The sequence below is a fragment of the Hesperophylax consimilis genome, unplaced genomic scaffold (genome assembly GCF_061612785.1).
Source record: "Hesperophylax consimilis isolate HC1 unplaced genomic scaffold, BYU_Hcon_1.0 scaffold_41, whole genome shotgun sequence".
In the NCBI taxonomy this organism is placed as follows: Eukaryota; Metazoa; Arthropoda; class Insecta; order Trichoptera; family Limnephilidae; genus Hesperophylax; species Hesperophylax consimilis.
The window spans coordinates 630,005-637,141 of NW_028301271.1; positions in this window are offsets into that span (position 1 = coordinate 630,005).

Below are 7,137 nucleotides of genomic sequence, written 5' to 3' on the forward strand. Positions count from 1 at the left end.
TTATTGAGTAAAACCTCAAATTATAATATTTAAATATTGAAGACAATATAAGTGATTTTTAAACGCAAATCTGAAACAAAAAAATCAGAAAAGGAAACGGTCAAATCTGGGACCCGAACCCAGGACCCTTGTCTTTCCGGGACAATGCTCTAACAACTGTTTCAGATGTGACCGTTTCCTTTTCTGATTTTTCTGTTTCAGATTTGCGATTAAAAATCACTAATATTGTCTTCAATATTTAAATCTTAAATTATCGTCCATAAAAGTCGTGATTTTTCTAAAAATACAACTTAGTGTAGATTTTATGACTGAAATCGTTTTGGATCATGATTCCTATAACTATTCAAAAATTTCAGCCCGTTTGGTACCATAGAGCTTAAAAAAACTGCTTCCAATTTTCAAACCAAAGTCAGAAATTATCGTCCATAAAACTCATGATTTTTCTCAAAATACAACTTTATTAAAATGTTGTGACTGAAATCGTTTTGGATAACGATTCTGTTCACTATTACAAAAAATCAGCCCGTTTGGTACCATAGAGCCTGAAAAAACTGTTTCCATAGTTCGAACCCAAGTCTAAAGTTAGCGTCCATAAAAATCATTTTTCTTAAATTTATGCAAATTTTGTGACTCGTCCATAAAACTCGTGATTTTTCTAAAAATACAACTTTATGTAGATTTTATGACTGATTTCGTTTTGAATAACGATTCTTATCACTTTTTCAAAAAATTAGCCCGTTTGTTACCATAGAGCCTGAAAACACTGTTTACATAGATCGACCCCAAGTCTGAAATTAGCGTCCATAAAAATCATTTTTCCTAACTAAATGCAAATTTTGTGACTGATTTCGTTTTGGATCATGATTCTTATCACTATTCCAAAATTTCAGCCCGTTTGGTACCATAGAGCTTGAAAAAACTGCTTCCAATTTTTAAACCCAAGTCTGAAATTATCGTCCATTAAACTCGTGATTTTTCTAAAAATACAACTTTATGTAGATTTTCTGACTGATTTCGTTTTGGATAACGATTTTTATCACTTTTTTCAAAAAATCAGACCGTTTGGTACCATAGAGCCTGAAAAAACTGTTTCCATAGTTCGAACCCACGTCTGAAATTATCGTCCATAAAACTCGTGATTTTTCTAAAAATACAACTTTCTGTAGATTTTATGACTGATTTCGTTTTGGATAACGATTTTTATCACTTTTTCAAAAAATTAGCCCGTTTGTTACCATAGAGCCTGAAAACACTGTTTACATAGATCGACCCCAAGTCTGAAATTAGCGTCCATAAAAATCATTTTTCCTAACTAAATGCAAATTTTGTGACTGATTTCGTATTGGATCATGATTCTTATCACTATTCAAAAATTTCAGCCCATTTGTTACCATAGAGCTTAAAAAAACTGCTTCCAATTTTTAAACCCAAGTCTGAAATTATCGTCCATAAAACTCGTGATTTTTCTTAAAATACAACTTTATGTAGATTTTGTGACTGAATTCGTTTGGATAACGATTCTCATCACTATTTCAAAATTTCAGCCCATTTGGTACCATAGAGCCTGTAAAAACAGTTCCATAGATCGAACCCAAGTCTGAAATTAGCGTCCATAAAAATCATTTTTCCTAACTTAATGCAAATTTTGTGACTGATTTCGTTTTGGATCATGATTCTTATCACTATTCCAAAATTTCAGCCCAATTGGTACCATAGAGGCTGAAAAAACTGTTTCCATAGATCGAACCCAAGTCTGAAATTAGCGTCCATAAAACTCGTGATTTTTCTAAAAATACAACTTTATTTAAATGTTGTGACTGAATTCGTTTTGGCTAACGATTCTTATCATTATTTCAAAATTTCAGCCCGTTTGGTACCATAGAGGCTGAAAAAACTGTTTCCATAGATCGAACCCAAGTCTGAAATTATCGTCCATAAAACTCGTGATTTTATTGTGACCATCCCGTATCGTGATTGTCCGATCAGCAGCCGGGGTTTCACCTGCCGGCGGCCGGCCACTGTTTGTCGCGGGAGGTCTAGGTCTGTTACGGTGCGGGCCGTCACCGTGAACGCGTCTCCGTCGCCGCGCACCGACAGTCTCACCCGCCGGGACGTAGCATCGGACGAACACATCCCATTAGCGCCCCGAATTCGCAGGCCACGTACCGGACCCGCGGCTCCAACGATGTCTGCAACATATGCCTCGACTAGGGTTATTGCAGAGCCCTTGTCAAGCAGCGCGTGCACGGTCGCATGGCCCCCGGGGCCGCACAATGTCACGGGAATCACTTTCAGTAGCACGTTTCCCCCACTTTCCCACGTGTTCGTGACTGTGTGTGCCTCGGGGCCACGAGTGTACGCGTCATCGTGCAGCAAGCAATGATGCGGGGCACGGCACGTGCCCACTCCGCAGTTGGTCCGGTACTCGCACCGTTTTATCTGGTGCATACCGTCCAGACACTTAAAGCACAACCGTGCACTTTTTACAAGCTCCCAACGCGTACTGATTGTTTCTTCGGCGAATTGTGGACACTTGTAGAGCTTGTGCGAATCGTCTTTGCACAGTGCGCACCAAATTTCACTGCGGGGTTCCGGCCGCTCGTCGGTCACGTACACATTTTCACGATACGGGCGGGCGGCCCGCTGTTGTTCGACCGAGCTGCTCGGCCGCGCTGCTCGGCCATTGTCGGTGAGGCCCGACCGCGGCACCGCGTTGGTCAGCCGCTTCAGGAAGGCGGCAAGCTGCACCACGGTGGCCGCGTGCGTCTGGTCGGCCACCTTACCCAACCACAAGACGCGTAGGGCTAACGGCATCTTCGAGGCGATTTCGCTGAGGAGGGCCGGGTTGGAGAGGTAATCACCCCGCAGGTTCCCCAGCGAAGCCACGATGTTCTGCACCGTGCCCGAGAACTCCACCAGAGCCTCGGTCGATGCGTCCTCCTGCAGTCGGGTTAGCCGCTTTATCCGGTCGAACATGACCACGGCGACAGAGTGCGCGCCCCCAAAGCGGTGCTCCAGGACATCCATGATTTCCGGCACCTGCGCCGGGTCCAGGAGGAGAGGGCTGACGGCTTCTCGTGCCTTTCCCTTCAGGGCACGCTGCAGCCGCATCAGGTTCTCGGCCGCCGTCATTCCGCAGGTGGCCGTCGATTGCAGGAATTGTGCCTTCCAGGCCTGCCACTCTATGGCGTCGCCAGCGTAGGGCGGCAAGTCCTTTGCGCTGGACTGCCGGGCGATGAGGGATGCCATCCGCTCATCTTCGGGATGGTAGCGAGGTGTGCCACCGGCCTGGGACTGCCGGAGGGCGTCGGCGAACATGGCCGTCACCTGGGCAAGAGGGACACTCCCTTGATGCACCCAGTCTCGTGTCTGCCTCGCTGCCTCATCCGCTCGGTTGCAGGCCCCGTATCCGTAAGCGGGGGGTTGCGATGGCGAGATTCCGCTCGGGGCAAATGCTGGGAACTGGGCGGGCCCGCGGGTCACACCGGGATAGCCATACTGCGGCTCTGGTCCACCTCGCAGCGTCACGGCGCCTAGGGAAGCGCCGTCCGTGAGTGGATCCGCAGCATGGTTTTTCTCCGTCCCGGTTTGAGCCCTCACGGCGCGGCGTGAGTTCCCGATGACATCGGTAGTCTGGGCTGTGGCTTGTGGCACAGTGGGTTCTCCCCCCACTGTGAAGGTATGGCTGTGACCGGGGCCGCTAGGGGGCGCCGCAGTCTGTGGAAGGCCAGTGGTTTGCGCCTCCGCTGCGTAGCTCTGAGTAGGTACGCCCGGGGGCGCCGGCGTCGGCGTCGGTGTGTAATCCAGCCGCGGCGCAGTGGTTCGCACCTCCGCTGCAAACCCGAAGCCGTGAGTGAAGCCGCTAGATGGCGCCGCCGTCAGTTGGTAGTCCGCCCCTGGTGTTGTAGCTTGCAAAACAGTGGGCTCTCCCACTGTGTAGGCAAGGCTGTGACTGGGGCCGCTAGAGGGCGCCACAGTCTGTGGCAGGCCAACCCGTGGGCCAGTGGTTTTCGCCTCCGCTGCGTACCCCTGACTAGGTACGCCCGGGGGCGCCGGCGTCGGCTGGTATTCCGCCCGTGGAGCTGTGGCTTGCGGAACAGTGGGCTCTCCCCCCACTGTGTAGGCAAGGCTGTGACTGTGGCCGCTCGGGGGCGCCGCAGTCTGTGGAAGGCCCACCCGTGGGCCAGTGGTGTGCGCCTCAGGTGCGTAGCCCAGGTTTCGTCCGAAGCCGCTAGATGGCTGGCTTCCGGGATAGGCTCCCTAGAGGCCCTTCAGCGTGGCGATAAGTTCTGCCATCTGTCGGGCGTGGTCATCCTGCAGCTTCTGGGTGCGCCGCCTCTCAGCTCTTAGCTCGAGCTGCACCTGCCGGAGCGTGTCCTCGCTGGAAGCCTCGCTTCTTGACGAGACGTCGGCCGCGGCAGGGGGCGTCTGTGGTGGTGATGCACCGGAGGGACCAGGCAGTAGGTCCGCTCGGGGATCAGAGGGGGCCAGGGGGGCGGTTGGCCGGAGTCCGGGGGGCGCGGCTGTGGCCGCCCCGGTTGGTGTGGGATCATCGCTTCCCTGCGATGAGTCCCCGTCAGCGCCGTTCTTCCCAGAGCGCAGTGAAGGTGACATCTTTCCACGGAGAGATCCGGCGTCGAAGGACCACTTATGTATCAGACGTAATGGTGACACATAAGACTGTAAAAGGGGCGGTGATCCCAATCTGTGGAGGCGTGAGATGTCGTCCTTCAGTGGCGTGGAGGGGTAGAACGGGGCCGTCTCTGAAGCCGCTGTAGAGCTGGTCCGATTACTTGTCGCTTGTTCTTGAGCTGATTCCGAGTCTGGTCCGAAAGGGTAGGCAGTCCGTGGTCCAGGGTGAGGCGGGGGTCAGAGTGAAAGAAGGCGAGCAGAGTCAGAAGTCGGAGCGAGGTAGAGGGCAGAGCAGAGAGAGAGGTGTAGAGCTGGTGGTGGTTTCTGGTTATCTGTCTTTTCAAGGGACTGTTGCCCGTTTTATAGGCCACCGGCGGCAGGCGCTGGCCGAGCGACGCTCACACGGGCCAACTTTCTCTTTGATTCTGGGAATCGAAGCCCGTGTTTGTGACGCGCTCGCGGCCCCGCCGCCGGTCTGGTTACCGCCTCTCGGCCGGTAATTTTGGGCCCGCGGCCGAACGTGACCACGGCCTCTCTTTGTTCAGGCACGGTCCTCAGAATCGCGCTTGTGGAACGTTCGGGCGGCAAACCACCTCGCACGCTATGACGGCGCACGGCCCTTTGCTTCGGGTCGCGGCCGAACGTTCCCTCTCGTATAAGCACGATTCTCATAACCGTGCCCGAATTAAATGCTAAGCTAATTAAATGCTATTAATCCACCAGCTCTCTCGGTATACTTCTCTGCCCGTGTCTCCTAGCCAAGCTCCGACGTTTCATTTATTGTTTACATATTCATTTTTACATAGGGGTTCAGACATACATTTTATACATTTCTTTCATTTTATACAATTTAGGTTTAGACAGATTGGCGTAGATTATAGATTGGCGACCGCGGCCGAGCCCGGAGCAGTACGTCCGTAACAAATTTTATATACTTAATTAATCAAAACTATATTTTTTTCCAAAATTTTTATGAGATGTCTTACTGACAGCCCTGATTCAATAGAGCTAACTCTTAGTTCTCAGCAAATTCAACCAAATTCAATATTGAAGGTAACAATAACCTCAATACTAAACTACTCTACGGATTGAAAATAAAAATGCTAATGTACCTATGTATACCAGATGTTATTTTTGTTTAATCTTCAACATAATTTCTCAGTAATTATTCTGTTTAACATAATACTGTTTCGCTCCTGTGAACCACTGTAAATATAAATCATGTATATTGTAAAAGCCTTTTACGGCGTCTAAATAAATAAATAAATAAATAATCAAATTTTAAGACTGGTGAGATATTTTAAAAAGTGCCACAAAAACTTCATTGTTATGTAAATTTAAAATTCATTAATTATTTAAAGATTATTTATCTACGCTAGTCGGCAAATATTATGACTAAATTTTCCCATTAATAATAGTTCATCAACTTAATTAAATTTCCACTTTAGAGAAGAAGCAATGAACTGGACACTGGGTACTTACCTACTAGTGTATTCCGTTTAACTATGACCTTTCAGTTCATAAAATAAATATTGTTAGCTCTATCATACGCGCACACTCTATCATAAGCAATTACAACGATTTTTAGGTACCCATCTGCATCAACCCACCATATCAAAATATTATTATTTATTTTAATTAATTAGTATGTACATGAGTTCTATCACATTAACTTTCGAATTTGATAAGAAATTTTCTTGTGTCACGCTTTTTCAAAGCTCTTATGTATTTTGTGTGTTGTAACAGTGTGAGCAGCAATATTGATTATCGCGGTAATTAATTATTTTTTCCTCTTTTTGCAGCTTTGTGAAATCAACGATGACCCAAAAAGGAAAGAGTTTTTGGACGACCTATTCTCCTTTATGCAGAAAAGAGGTAAGCTTCTATGATTCTATTAATTTTTAATTTATCTGATAGTATTAATACTCCAGCGTCTGGACGATGTAGGCCCTCTGATTGGTCAAATTTAAATTTTCTGTTTCGTTCAAATTCCGCTAACTTGAAAATTAAGACACGATTTGAAAATTAAGAAACGATGCTCATAAAATTTTTGGATAATATCGAAGAAAATATGTTTTAGAAAGTTCACAATCCATTGGATTAATTACATTACAGTAAAAATTATCCACAATTACGTATTGAAATTCGACGTTTATCATTATTCACGCGGTGTAGCATGTAGGTTAATTTATGATTCACGCGAAAGACACATTGTTCAGTGCTGCCAGCGTATATCGATTTCCAATCAATTCAAAAAGCCTTTATATCCAGTTAGTGTCAAGCAATGTACAATGAGTTAGTTAGCGCCCTTTGCGGCAGCTGGACGCGTCATGCCGTCTTCCAACCGCTTTATGTTTTTTTTTTGTATTTTCAAGGGAAACGAGGCAACATCCCTTTGAAATTATTTTTAAAATCAGTGAATCAACATTTTAAATTAACTTACCAATTAGTTATCAGAACTTTATAGTAATGTGATTAGAGTGCAGTGTTTTAAAAATGAATAAT